The sequence below is a fragment of the Polyodon spathula genome, chromosome 9 (genome assembly GCF_017654505.1).
Source record: "Polyodon spathula isolate WHYD16114869_AA chromosome 9, ASM1765450v1, whole genome shotgun sequence".
Classification (NCBI taxonomy): domain Eukaryota; kingdom Metazoa; phylum Chordata; class Actinopteri; order Acipenseriformes; family Polyodontidae; genus Polyodon; species Polyodon spathula.
In genome coordinates, this window is record NC_054542.1 from 2,470,895 (window position 1) to 2,486,488 (window position 15,594).

Sequence of the window (15,594 nt, forward strand, 5' to 3'; positions counted from 1 at the left end):
ATGCCTCCCCATTAAACATGCACATTATATGGAACCCAATATTATGGGCCCTGCTCATTTATATCATGTTGCCCAGATCACTGGGGTTAGTCATTACCAGTATCCTGACATGACAGGCCTTGTAGGAGGTTATGAAGATGCTTCTTCCTCTTTCCTTCATCAGCGTGTAGTTGCAGTTCTTGGAGACATCCTTCACAGCTACCCATATTCCATTGGATTTATCTACAAAGCAGATATGTTTCCATGAGGACTACCATAACAGAATATAATACATATTTTAAACACACACTAAAAAAAAAAACTCCCCACTCATTATCTTGACTTGTTCCAGAGGTCCCTCAGGCAGCTCCACCATCATGCTGGAAGCTCCGCAGACAGGAGTTGGAGGAATGGGTTTTGTAGAGGGTGGGGGTTTTGTTGGTTCTCCAGTGGTAGGGCATTCTATCTCCACTGATGCAAAGTCTCCAGAATAAGTTGTATAGATAATGATTAGGACATAGCTTCCATTCTAGATGGACAAGGGGAGGAGGATGAGACAGTGGCAAAGTAGTAAAGCATTAGTTGGACAAAATGCTACTCTAAGCTAGTTGATTTGATGCCGTTATAATAATTTATGAAGGAAGAGAGGCCATTTGGCCCATCTAAAGCCAATTCAGTAGTCAAACCACCCAAACTTTGTTCCCACTTTAAAATTACAAGTATATTGCCTTGCCAATTTTGCTATCAAGTAGAAGTAAATTAAGGATTTAGCAGTCTCACCACAAGGTGTGTAGGGGGTATAAAAGATTAAACATTAGCGCATCAGTTAGGAAAATCAATTACCAGAACATTACATACAAAAATAGCAAGCCAACCAAATAACTTCCAGAATCAAATGCAAGGGACATGCAGATGAACCAACACACTTATCCCCAGAAACTGATACTCAAGCTAAATGTTAATACCAACTTGACAGACAAGTTGTTCTCCAGACACACTCAAAACAGTGACAGAAAGACAGCTGCCATATCCCCCAGAAGCAAAGCAGTGTCATTTAGGATTAAGATTGAGGTAATCTTGTGAAGGAGTCAGGATACTGTTCAAACTCTGAAAATGCAACTGCTGGCTGAAGGCAAACATGCTTTCAAATCACCTTCAGATAAGCCAGCCCCACTTTAAAACATTCCAGAGTTCCAGGGTTCTAATATGCCTTAAAACATTAAGGGGCTTTTAAGTTAGTTTCAACAAATAGACAGTGTAATTGACTATAGAGAGTACACAAACACTGAAGAGAATTACCAGGATCTTGACATCACAGGCGCTGTATGGAGCTGTGAAGAGGATCTCGTCTCTTCTCTCCACCAAGCTGTAATTGCAGGACTGGGGTGCATCAATCACTTTAACTGGCCTGTTGAGTTCATCTGCAACACAAAATGTGTCCATGCGTTCACATCCAGGATAGGACTAGTCCTTGATAGTTGCTAGTGCAAGTACCCTATCGTAAAAATGTTCTAGTACCCACATCCTTCTTGTAACACACCTAGTACCAAGACTTTATCCAGAGATCCTCCAGGCAGCACCACAGTCATGTTAGAGGACCTGCAGACAGGAATGGGTTTCCCCACAGTGGCTGTCAGAGGCGGCGGCAATTCTGTAGGGCTTCCAGCACTGCTTGGGCATTCCATCCGCACAGACCCTCGATTCCAAGTAGCTGTCCTGTACATTACAGTCAGGACATACTTGTCTCCCTAGTAGGAACAGAAAATGACCAAGAGTAAAAGTTGAATCTCACAAGTAACACTGCCATGTAAGGATGTACAAACAGACTGTCCAGTAAAGCCCTATTCAACTTCATGGATGAACATGTTAGCTCAAGGTCAAACTGAAATTTAAGGATTACATATCAAGCTAGCCCCCAGGTAACCACGAAGTGCTCTAATGTCACTTGAAATGTACTTGCCACTTGCTCAACAAAACAGCCAGTGTAGGCAGTTGTAAATATTATTTTCTCCAGTTGCAGAGAGAGATTGTAATGGCATCGTTCCGCAAAGTCACTAGTCACAGCGATTTCTTTGCCAGAAAGATCTGCAATAAAGACGACATCATTACAGCAAGTGCAAGTCTCTGAAATTCCATTACAGCTTTAAGCCAAAGAAAGGGAACAAGCATAAGATGCATTCTCCATGCACTGCTTATTTACACCAGCTAAGATCAGGCATCAGAGCTCCGTCACCAGTTGTTTGAATGGCTTTCCAAGAGCCAAGAATAGTGGCCAATATTATGATAATCAGTGCTGCGAAATGCCCACCAAGGTACCAAGGGGAGTGAAGGAATAACATTGTGAATCTGTATGCATAGGTACCTCCATTAGTTAATTCACATGAAGTTATGTCCTGGGGGGAGGGGGAAGAGTCAATATAATAACTCACTTTTCACTTTAATCCCCCACCAAGGACCACTGGGTAGAACCACTGTCATGCCATCCTTGTTGCAGATGGTAGCAGACACATCTACAGGATGTACTGTAGACAGTACACTGGATGTTACTTCTGGAGTTGCAGGGCTCTCAGGTTGGTAAGTTGGTTTTGACCGTCCACCAGCATGGCAAAGTGCAGATACCTCTCCCATTACACCATCAGCATGCTGGAATTGGATACTCAAGGCAAAGCAACCATCCTTAAAAGAGAGATTCTGTTATTGGCATATTCAGTATTGCTTGTACTGAAGTAGTTTACTGGAAGCATGCAGCAACATTTAATAGCCAAAGGGGAAGGAGAAATTATTCAATATTCTTACCACTAATGCAATTTGACAGCTTTGGAAGGAAGCAATCAAGATGACGTGTCCAGTCTTCACTGGAATGAGTTGATAATTGCATTTCTTGGCAATACTACCGACAGGTATTGCCTCGCCAAACCCATCTGCAGAAGACACATTCCGGGAGAGTTCCCTGAACAGCAAGTTTGTCCACATGCTTATTATACAAGGTCTGTTCGAGGCTTCAGTTATAACCAGCAAGCTAAGAACCCTCTGCAATTGAACGTGTGAACGGTTCACAACTTCAATTTCTACGTGAATTAATAAGGAGGGGGTCGGTTGACACACAGATGCAACTCACCTCTCACTTTGACTGCATCAAGACTTCCCTTAGGCAATTTGATCATCATGCCAGACTTGGCACAAAACACTGATGGCAAAGACTCGTCAGGTGGGACTGTAACATTAACTCCGGTCCTACAAGACAGGAGTGCCTGCCCTAGCTTCCCTGGAGCCATTTCATAGTAGATGTTAAAGAAATAGCGATCCATCTAGGAGGGTCAAAAACAAAATAGCATCACTGGAGTTCTAATCTTCACAGTATCCTGTTCCTATGGGTAGGAAGGCTACCCTAGTTTCATATTAGGCAAGTGAACAGCCAAATTGAGCAACAGTTCCAATATTTATATGGGAAAATAAACCCATTATATATTTAACACATGTTGTATGGGCACACAAGTGAAATACTGGCTTGGTCCATTCTTCCTAGGTTACAATGCAGGCCGTATGTATAGAGCACAATGTTTCCTATACTGGTGGAAAGCAGGATACACGTACCACTCTCCTCACATGACATCCATTGTATGAAGTAGTGAAAGTGATCCTTCCCTCTGAATCACTCAACAGTTGATATTTGCATTGAACAGCAACTTCGTAAATGGATACCCAGTTGTTGAATTTATCTACAAGTGGAAAGAATTGAGAGATCTGCTGATCTAACAGACAGCATTTCTCAATTAGCTACAAAGCAGCAGGCTACAGAATCTTGTATTTAGTTACTCAGAATAGCTATGAAACATTTACACAAAAAAAAAAAAAAAAAACACAACAACACACACACACACACACACACACATTACCTCATCTTACTCACAGATCCCAATATTATCCATCACTGCACCCAAGGCTGACCACCATACTACATCGCTATTTTAAAACTGAACCGAAACTCAAAGAGGGTGCTGTAGTCCTTGTGTTAAAGGACAAATACTGCAGCATACATGCAACCATTCCAAATGCAATTAGTTGCAACAAGGTATATGGTTAAATAAATAAATACCCATACATTTCAAAGTAGAATGTAATTTAGTGCCTGGAAGAAACAACTCACTTTGTACACGAAGCGCTTCTATTGGTCCTGCTGGGAGTTTGATGGTCATGCTACTCTCACCACAGATTGTAATAGGTCCATCAGGTGTGGGATTTGGACAGGACATATGCACATAGTTGTTTCTCCACATCAGGGTCAGGACATATTGCCCACCCTAAAAGCAAAGGTAAGAAGTCAGACTGAAAAGGAATGCAATAGCCAGCATCTGTGGTTGTAAAGTCTCGAGTTGAATGCAGATACTCTGTAGTTGACAAAAAGACCAAAGATGAACATTTAAGTTAGTTGTAAATGTGGAACAGCAGTCATGTGGCATTTGCTTTCTCAATTTAACATTTATACTGTACAAGGCCAGCAAGTACATATCTGATGGCAGAGTAGCAGACTTTTTTTTTTTTTTTTTTTTTTTTTTTTTTTAAAAGTCTGCAACCTAAATCTTACCAGTGCCTTCACATTGCAACCTTTGAAGGCAGTTGTAAAGTGGACAACTCCATTTTTCTCCAACACCTTGTAGCTGCATCTCTGTATAATCTTGGTTACTTCAACAAACGTAAAGGCAGCTGTGTGTGTGTGGGGGGGGAATAATAATAATTACAATGAGATTTGATAACCAGACCTCTTCCAGAATTAAACAGATACCAGGTTAGCATAAACCCTTACCTTGCACTTTGAGGTCTGTCAACCTTCCACCGAACAATTTGATGGTCATGTCTTCAACACTACATGTAGTTGCTGAAGCCAGGGTGGTGGGCTCTTCTGTGCTATCGGGAGGAGGGTCTCGTTGGGCAACAGGTAGATTAAATACACCATAGGGCCCTACAGAGGCATCATAGATGTTGCTTGGCAACCCTTGACCTCTGGGGAGCTCAGTAGAGTTGAGTTCACTTGCAATCTTAACAGCTGGAGAAAGAGCTTCGTCCAGCAACAGATTTATATTAGTAAGCACAGAGTAGTCAAAAGAAGAAACATGCTTTCCATTAAAGTCACCAGTATCTAGGTCCTCAAGATGATAGGAATGTAAAGTATCAATGCCTTCCTTTTCAAGATCTGCAAAGGCAGCAGAATCATAGCCTAGGGTTTCAGAATAGGTACCAGATTTATTGTTGTCAGAAGAGTCAAGCGCTTTGCCATGTTCACCTACACCCATTCCTGCTGCAAGATTAACAGAATCATTGACTTCCAGAAAATCAAGGGCACTGGTGTTAGACTCATTCGCTTTATCTGAAGTTGTCAAGTCAGCATCAGGGTCATTACTCTGCTCAGTAAAGATATCATGTTCCACCACTCCTTCAGATTCTGAAGCCACAGGGTATTCATCAGAAACAGGAGGGACAGAGTTCTTGATCAAATCAGAACTAAAGTCATCACTATCTGGATTAGAAGAGAGAGGTTCTTCAAATCCATCCTCATCATATCTATAATGCTGACTGAAATCAAAAAGCCCATAGTCTGCAGCATCAGATTCAGTCTCAGCAAATACACGATCAAGAGACTGCCTCTGTTGATCTGCAAAATAACCAGCAGTCTCAGAAAGTTCACCTTCTCCTTCTGGTGAAAAGTAATCCTGTTCAGAAAAAAGGTCCTCAGCATAAGGAAAGGCTAAATCGGTAAGCAAGCTCAAGTTCCCTCCACGATCCAAGCTTCCTGTCTCTGACATGGAATTCACAGCTGCTTCCTCCTGCAGCCCATCATGAGCTGAAGCTAGAGCTTGTGTGAGCCTCAAAAACCAGGCCAATAAGAAGAGAGGCAGCATTGTCTGCCCTCTCCGTAACATCGTTACTGTAAACAAAACACAACCAAAAAAAACAAAAGAACTCAGTCAATATGTCTGCGTGCTAAGGGAGCGGGTATTTAAATTGTGAGGATTCAAGTGTTTTAATTGAATTTGTAATTGGCAAGCCAATTGCTGCCGTTGAATTATCAGCATTCTTAGATAATTAATAAAGCACTGCTAGACTAAATTGTGCTCGAGAGAAAAAAATGTAAGTATGCGAATGCTGAGAATCGTGTGTAAATGTGCCCTATACTTGAAAGATAATAATAGCATTGCATCAGATATAAGAATGAACGTAATGAAAGAAACAATAAAAATGTTTTATCTAATAATTAATCTAGGGTTATCAAACGTCCGTTTTTTTCCCGGACATGTCCTCTTTTTTGGCCTTCCGATCTCATCCCGGTTGGATTTTCGAAAAATGAACAAATGCCCGTGATTTTGCTTGCTCGCCCCTTTGCTGCTGTTGATACCTGCGGATCTGGAATTCCCGGCGTGTACTGATAGCAACGAGCCAGCGCTGACGACTGTATTGTTCGTTGGAGCCAGTTGTACTGGATCCCAGATTTGATCTTGCTCCTGTGACGTACTGGTTTATACTAACAGAATAACGGTTGATCCCAAAGTCTGATCCTAACTCTATCTTGCTTCAGAGCAGAATCACATTCGGATCAAAGCTTGATCGAACGTATTTAAATGGAGGAAATACAGCGGCTCATTCATACACTGACTGTAGTGCGTATTTAGTGATCGGCAAAAAAGCCTCTTCGGGTTTATTGCGTTATAGAGCGCTCTGTAATACTTTAGTTTTGCTTCAAATAAATGCGCTTTGCAATATAAAATATAGTACAATGAAGCAGGATAAAACAGACCTTATTTTTTGTATGCACTGAATAAATACATTTGCATCACAGCCACCAAATAACAACAAAAATAAAACACTTGTTTGGTACAGCTATAATATAACACACGTTGTTAAACGAGCCAAATATGAATGTGTCAAAACTAATTAAAAAAAAAAAAAAAAAAAAAAAAAAAAGATCTGACCATGTTTTTGTATGTTTCTGTTTTTTGACCATCACTAGAAAAAAATTATATAAATGCACATTATATATATATATATATATATATATATATATATATATATATATATATATATATATATATATATATATATATATATATTAATTTAACCTTGTATTGCCATGTAACACTTTGGATAAAGGCGTCTGCTAAATAAATAAATAAACAGGAATTAGTTCATTCAGTTGCCCTGCACAAATAAATCAAAGAGATTTGCATAACGAAATCACTACCGGTAAGTATTGTTGACAAACTGCACTTTTACCAGCGGAGGCTTGAGAACTTCCAATTTTCATGTTAAAATGTGCTCTTTATTATCCATGAACGCTAAAGCAAGTGTGGCATAATGTAGATTATAGTGGGAGGTATGAGAATTCCCCTTAAAATATATTTCAGGAAACGCTGAGGTTTAAATACCGGTATGTAAGATAAATACAATTTGCTATTAAAATGCTACCAGTACTGTATTGGTATTTAAAAAAACTGTATTTAAAAATACTTTGAAAGTTTCAGTTTCTATCACTTAAAATACGTAGATGTTGATTGAACGTCAAACTGCAGTAAGGCACAAACGATAATGTAAACAGCACCGAGCTACAGTGAGTTCCAAATTCAAAATGTTTTCTTGTTGCTTAGGTAAGTGCTTTGCAATTCTGCAATCTTAAGAAATGTGTGGAAGGTTGTAAAAGTGATGAAGAGTTCAAGAACTTGCTAGCACTCCAAAAATAGGCCAAATATTTCGACAGGTCCAAAAACATAGAATGTCATTCAACACTGTTATATACTTTATTGCACAGTTATTTGCTGTTCCCTCGCATAATGCAAATGTAGAGCGAGTTTTTTCACTGATGCAAAGCCAGTGGACAAATGAAAGGAACAACTTGACTGTTGAGTCTCTGAAAGGGATCCTGCTGGTACAGCACAACTTCAGGCACACATCTTGCAAAGACTTTTAGAGCTACTTCAACCACTGCTGAGAAAGATGAAAAGATCAGGGTCTCAAAAGTGATGAATAAGATGAACTTGCAAAAGAAAAACACACACACACATACTATATATATATATATATATATATATATTGCACTGTACATTATTAAGGTCCTGTGAGTAGGGTATTTGTAACTTTGCAAAGTAGCTTACTGAAGCGCTGAAGATCAAATCTACACTCTTAGCTGGGTCATAATATGTTAAGTATCCTGCAGTCTCTCTGTATATAATTTGCTAATGACTTAGTTCATTTTACAAATAACTGGAGTTAAAGAATAAATACATACCTTGGTTTGGGGTTTTTAGACACGTATGTTTGCAAACACATTGTGTAGCATGAATGCAAGTTTAGATTTTGATCATTTTTTAATGTTTGTTTAGGGTACAGTAATTGGCCTTCATAATTTGATACCCCTGACATGAAATGCACGCTAATCTTAAAATTCACCATAGTATAGAACAGTTTAAGTTCAATTGTTTATGAAGTTAACTCGCTAGTGTACAGTAACTAAAGGGTCTTAGTTAGTTTGCTAATCTCCAAAAGTTCTGACTGTAGGCTTGGATAATTATTGTATAGTCTATTTTTTTATACTGGGAAATGAAAGTATTAATGAAGCTTTACTTATGTCTCATTATTCTATTCCATTAGGGTTTTTTTATGCTTCCAGGAACAATATATTTTGTGTTGTGTTTTTCTGTAATAAACGAATATTTTAAAAAGCTTTTTTTTTTCTGTTCAGGCCTCTGTTATTCCCATGACTCTGCTTTGTTTGCAGCTCACAGACAAGCTTCAGGCAGAGTCATTTAAACCAGGACATGTAATACCTTCCTTATTTAAAATCCATAAAAGCTTGAAAGTACATAAAAAGCACTGGGGGGTGGGGGGGGGCTGGTAGTTTTCTTGCAACTTGATAAGATTTACTAAAGCAATATTAATCCACTAACCATTGTTGAAATGTCACATAGCTGTATTATGGTGGATACATTATAATGCAATACGTTTTAATTTCAAAGGGATATGTTTATGTTATACTACATACAGAACAAACTTTATGGCAGAAGGAGGGTATATAGACAACATCAATATAAACTACCAACTTCAGTAATAACCTTGGGATTATGAAGAGGTTTGCTACTGTAATGAATGTCTACAACAGAGCAGTTTCCTAATCAAAACATAAAGACATGTTTACATTGTGAAATGTGTTTTAGTTTGATAAAATGATGATTTAATTTCATTATTTCCACCTTTAGAAAAGTGCATGTTTGTTTAGATTCACCTAAAGTGCAGCCCTTCCTGAGGGCTTCACCTACCCAGTAACCATGTCCCTTCCACAGCAGGACTGGTAAAATTAACACTATAGAATGTTTGTACAGTACAAGAGGTTTTCAGTTAAGTGCATGTCAAAAACGATTTAGATTTTAGAACAATGAAGCTTCTTCAGGCTGGAAAAAATGTTGAGTTACTCACTGCCTATCCTGTCATTTTTTCATGAAGAAAAATGTGGGTAAATTCATACAGAGAATACCTGTGTAAAACTGGTATATGCTAATAGTAGTCAGTTTTTTTCAGCTAAATGCTAAGCTGTCAGTGTTACACAAGAAGAGAAATGACAAGCACCTGCATGATATAGTAGATAGCTTGTCACCAGTGGCTTTAAATTAAAAATCTACTGCTGACAATTGTTTGTACACATATTATGATTTCATTTGTCTGGTCATTCATTCAAAAACAATTAACATTTTGAGCAAATATGGTATTAAAAGTTAAATGAATGCATGCTCTAGAAATTAAACATTTTTTCTCTTTGTCTGTTGTTTAGCTAATTAGTGTAATAACTATAGGAATTAGAATTGTAAGCGTAAAACTGTTTTAGCTACAAGCCATGGAACTTATAAAGGTTGGAAAGCCCCTGCTTTACACCAGTTTAATATACCGGTAGGTGTGAGCAATATGGGTCAGCATCAGAAGGTTATATGAAGTGGGTGTGAACAATGGACATGAAGAGGAACACACAATGGACAAATAGGGCTTAGGCCAGTAGTGTTCAAAGCAGCCTGGAAAGTCTCTGCCTGGAGAGAGGGAGAGAGGCATAGTGAATAAAATGGTAAAGCACAGGTAATAAGTGTAAACAGTAATGATGTATGTATGGCAGGGCAACAGCCCTGCACCTGTAAGTATTGTGTGTGGGGGAATGTAAGGTTGGCAGGAATGGGGTTAAATCTGGCCCTGCCAGCAATCACAGGTGTGGCCATTCCCCAATTAGGTAATTTATGCTAATTGGGGAGTGGCCACATATAAATAAGGAAGGATAAATCCTTTGTTTACTTGAGGTTCTGAGGTAAGGCCCAGTCTACAGCCTGGATTGTTGAACCTTTTATTTTGTACCTAGTGTCTTTTTCTTTGTTTTGTGTTTAATACATGTGTGCTTTGTGCTTTAGACTGCAGCTTCTGTCTCTGAGTCTTCTATTCCTGCAGCTAACACCATGGGCTGTGATGCTGTCCTGTCACAGTATGGTAAAGCATAAAGATAAATATGGCATAGTATGGTAAATGAATAGTATAACCATGGGAAAACTACAACAAGACTGGTAACCTTTATAAGGGAATGTAGTGCTTACCATGCCACACCCAGCTTGGCAACCCGGCATGACCATGGCCCATCTACTATCCACCGTGCAGGTATTGCAAAGTCCCTAAACAATATGGTAAAATTAATTAGTTCTGCACCATATAAAAAAGCTGGTTTTGCCAGTGCTTGCTAGTCTATTAACCAGTTTTAAATTTAAAGCGTTTTAGTTTCAGCTTTATTATCAAAGTTCACACGTGCAATACTGTCCTAAAATTACTACATGATACTGTGATCATTGCACTGTGTTATGTTAATGAACCATAACTAGGTTTTAAAACTGAGAGTTAGCAAATGCCTATTGTTAAAGTGTACTGCAGTTAGTAATCCTTTCCAATTACTGAGATCTTAAAATTGAAGGGCCGTATAAGAACAATAAACATTGTAACTCATTTTTAGAAGGCCTTCCTTGTTGTTCTCCAAGTTGCTGCAGTGACATTGTAGATGCTAAAGGTAGTTACTGTAAATGAGATACTGCCTTAGCAGACACATTTCATTAAGTAAACATGTGTTTGAATGTTTTTTAAATTAAAAGTAGAATACAAAACTTGTGAACTTGCTAGTGATAAATGCCAATTCAAAAACCATCAAAATCTACCAAGGTAGCAAATCTGCAAATTTAATACCAGCCAAAATTTCCAGTTATATGGTACATTAGTTGCAATATATTGTTATATATTATACACAGAATTCTTAAGGTAGAGTGAGTAGGGCATTCTTAACTTTATAAATTAGCTTTGTAAATTTGACTTAAAGAATGAATGCATCCCTTCATTTTAGATACCGGTATGTGTGTTTACAAACAGTGTGTGGGCTGCAAGTGAGTTTACATTTCGATTACTTTTTTTAAATGTTGTGTGTTTTTTCTGGGTTTTTTTTTTTTTATGTGCATGGTACAGTATGTGGTCTTCATAGTTTGATACCACTGATATTAAATGCACTTTAGTCTTGATGCACACTGATATTAAATGCACATGAGCCAGATGCTGCTGGTGGTTGGTTTCATCAGCACTGTGCCATTACTTTACAGGCTAGCTGTGTCATGATTGCTGGACCCTAGAAGCAGCCAAGAAGAAGCCTCTTTCTAGGAAACAACTCAAGAAAGCACATCAGCTCTTAAATAATGTGAATGTAGAAGCTAATTCATAGCAGTTAAAGACAATACTGTTTACAAGTAGTGCAATTTATAGATATGCACGTTCCTTTAACTAACTTTTCTTAAAATAAACCTTTCCCTGGGTGGAAAATTTTGATATATCTGTGGGATCCTTCATTGAAGGATGAATATGTTTTGTTATGTGTATAAATGATTCTTAATGAAGGTAAACCTTCATATTTTATCACTGCAAACATATTCACGTGTTTTAAAATTACAATATAGTTTCATTAAAATATTTATTAAAGTAAAAATAAAATGTGTGCTTCCTGTGGAAATTTTAAATGTCAACTTTTTGTCTGTTGCTTAACTAATTACTGTAATAACTAAAGGAAACAGCAGAGAGGGTCCTATGAATCTTCTGTGATTTATTCCCAATTTGAAATACACAAATAGAATCTGCCAAACCTAAGAAACAGATTTTTTCAAGCTAGTAAACCCTGGAGGTGAGGCCCAGCTCATCTGGGCATGATCTAAGAAGGGGCACTGAAGGATAATGAGGTGAACTCACACCTGCATCGTGAAGTTTTTCTATTAAAATTATTTGTTCTTTTATGTCATAAAAAAACAAAAAAAAAAATCCTTTTTTGTTCAACACACAGTACAGCCTTGCTATAACGGTTGGGGTCCAAGCCTTTTGTTCATCATCTTTTATTCCAAATCAACCTGACATGAAAAGTGAATCAGATCCTCAAGTTTTTTGTTATTATTTCTTCTTTAATCCAATTTGATTTGCCACATGTCTGCTAAACAAGCCAAAAAAACGAAGTGCTTTTTGATAACCTATATTCACGACAGTGATGCCTACATTATTCTTTCCAGCTTTGATGCAACATAAAATTATTTTCGTTTCGGAGGCATAGTTACACAGCACATACTTTTTATTAAGACAAAAGAGTTAATTTCAAGGCAAAGGTGGCATCCCGTGCGTACAGACCAGGATGTTGACAGTGTGTGTTTGTATATATTTTTTTTATTATTATTATTATTTGGGGTCCAGGGGTCAGGTTCGTTATAGCTGAAGGTTTGTTATAATGAAGGACGTTATAGCGAGGGTGTGAACAGAAAGACTAGAATGTACGTAAATAAGTGAAACTAATCTCCAGGAACTGTTTGATTCAAATCACATTGTAACGCAGCATACATTTAACAATTCAAATGCTTAGTAGATGAATTTGCCCTGCGGGTATAAGGGGTGTGTGTGTGGGGAATATTGTGTTGGCAGGGAGGGGGTTAAATTCCTCCCTGCAGAAACATGTGGCAAGACCTGAAAATTGAATAAGTGATGATTAGTTAGGCTCCAGTCACTGGTGTTAATGTTGGAGCCAATGCTGGTGTTATAAAGGTGAAGGAGCGTGCTCTGCTGTATATTCGTAAGTCCTTTTTTCAGACCTTTTGTTTTGGCCACTGTACCTGTTTATTTGTTAATGTGCTTTTATGTGTCTGTTCTATAAATAAACATGCGCATTAGTGCTTAACCTGCAGCTTCTTCCTTCTGAGTCTCTCTTCCTGTCGATATCAACTTGGGCCGTGACGCTACCCTGTCACACTTGGTGTCTGAAGCGAGATAGCGCCCCTGGAGACTCAGACAAGAACTGCAGGTTTATTAAATAATAAAATGGAAAAGGAAGCATGGATGAGCACCAGCGCCAGTTGGAGGCAGAAGAGGCTCCATGGGCATGTTTATGGGGAGTTCCCATGGGCAGACCTCCTCTTCACAGAGGCCTACTTTGAGCAGGAGGTAGTCATGTGAGGAATATCTCCACCTGAAGGCTCTCCAAATGCCAAAGATGGATTCCTCCTCCTTCCCAGTGCTGTGGGAGGGTGGCTTTAGATGCTTACCTCAATGCTCTTGAGGCCTCGTGGTGGTGTCTCGCCTGCGGGGAAGTGAGGGCACTTCGTGGTCAACTGCTTCCTCCAAGAGCAGGAAACACAGCTGCCAGCCTTGCTGATACTAGACTGCCCAGCATCCCCACAGCCAGTGCTCAGCGCCACCAGCCCTAAAGCTGGAGACAGGCATCTCTGACTTCTACAGGGGTTGGCTGAAAGCCTTCCTCAACTACTTCAATGGCCAGGAATGGTGCCTCATCTGTGGAGTGCTCAGACATTAAACAGTGTGCTGCCCACTTTAGGATGAAGAGAGACCAACACGGTCACTGTTAGAGTGCCCCACACTACTGCCAGTTGCATGTCCGAAGGTGCTATCGATGCCACTGCCAGCTACACCTCCATAATGCCCTGCCAGCATTGTTACTGCCAGTGCCCTGCACCACTGCCAGTATGACCATGCCTCAGTCCCCTGCGCCACTGCCATCAATTCCACTGCTGTAGTGATCCACGCTGCTGCCAGCATTGCCGATGCCAGCATTTCCGACCAGCCTGCCCTCCAACCCACCCATGGGAGTCCACACTGAGACCTGTGCCTGTGACTTAGAAGCTGTGAAACTAACCCATTCCGTTGTCTTCGCTACCTGCTAGTCAATTAGTACATTTAGGCTGCAGCTGTGTACTCACTTTCATACAACTTCTCCACTGTCCTGTGACTCTTGGGGTTAAAAGGAAAATAATGATTGCACAGGGACAAAAGAGGTTGAACAGAACTATAAATACCTGCCATAATGCTGTCACTAGGGTGTAGAGTCATAACAGGTAAAGCAGGATTACTGTCCTGTGAGAAATTTTTAATGGTAAGTCTATACTCCAATGTTGGATTACAGAGCACCTGCTAACAAGTGCTGTCTATAAACCTTCTGTCAAAGTCTGCCAAAAGGGCTCTTTCCATTGTGACTGAAATGGATCTGCAAGAGAAGACATGTCAGGGATGGAATTAGGATAATAATAAATAATCTGTCAAATGAGGGACAGCCCATTTTCACAAAAGCTAAAACATTACCGGTATACAACTTTCTTTTCTGGGAAAAAAAGTAAACTGTTTGCTCAAGAGAAATATTTGTGCATGCAGTGAGCAGAGCAAAAGCAGGCAACATTCATTTTAATTTGAAATAAAATGGCCTACATATAAATATTGCTTCACATTTGCTCTGTGTATGACCTTGTTATTCCTCAAAATGTTTTCAAACCTTAAAAGTGAATTGTGTCTCTGGTCAATGTGTTGTATCCCCTAATGCTGGTGCCCAGCAAACCAGCAGTTACTGAATGTTTTGATAATTTTTTTTTATGTTGCTGGAACTTCCAACAGGTTTAGGATGTTACAGATTTAGAACTTACCTGACTTTGTGAATAATATAAATCATGAAAGAAGCTGTTTATCAAATGAATCTAGTTGGAGTCAATTGATACATTATTTAAGGGTTAAACTTAAAGATAATGGCGACAAATCATCCAAATTACAAAATAACAGCTACAAGTGTAAGAAACATTCCATTCATTAAGAAAAGCGACGGCTCTGGCAGGGAACTCCCTTTAACCTTTGATCAGATCATGTAAATATCAAGCATATTTTAGGCGCTTCCAATACCAGATCAAATCGTCAATGGGTTTGCTAGTATCTTATGTGTCCATCACTAAACAATACGTGAAATCTGTAAGTAAAGGATGTATATCTTAGCTCAACCCATTATATCCCCTCTGTGCGGAAGAATATTCCTCCCCCTCCCCAGCCTCAAGCTGCTTTTTGGCTTTGTATAACGGGGAAGGCAGCTATCCTTCCCGTCCGCCCATGGCTTCCCTACGGTCAGCCTCTCCACTTATCTGCAAGCTAATGTATAGGCAGGGGTACATCGAAAGGCGAGACCAAAGAATGTCATGTAAAATATGTATAATGTAGTAGTGTTGTCTCATCTAGGTTTTAATAAATCCTTTGCATGAGTTTTCTGACTGA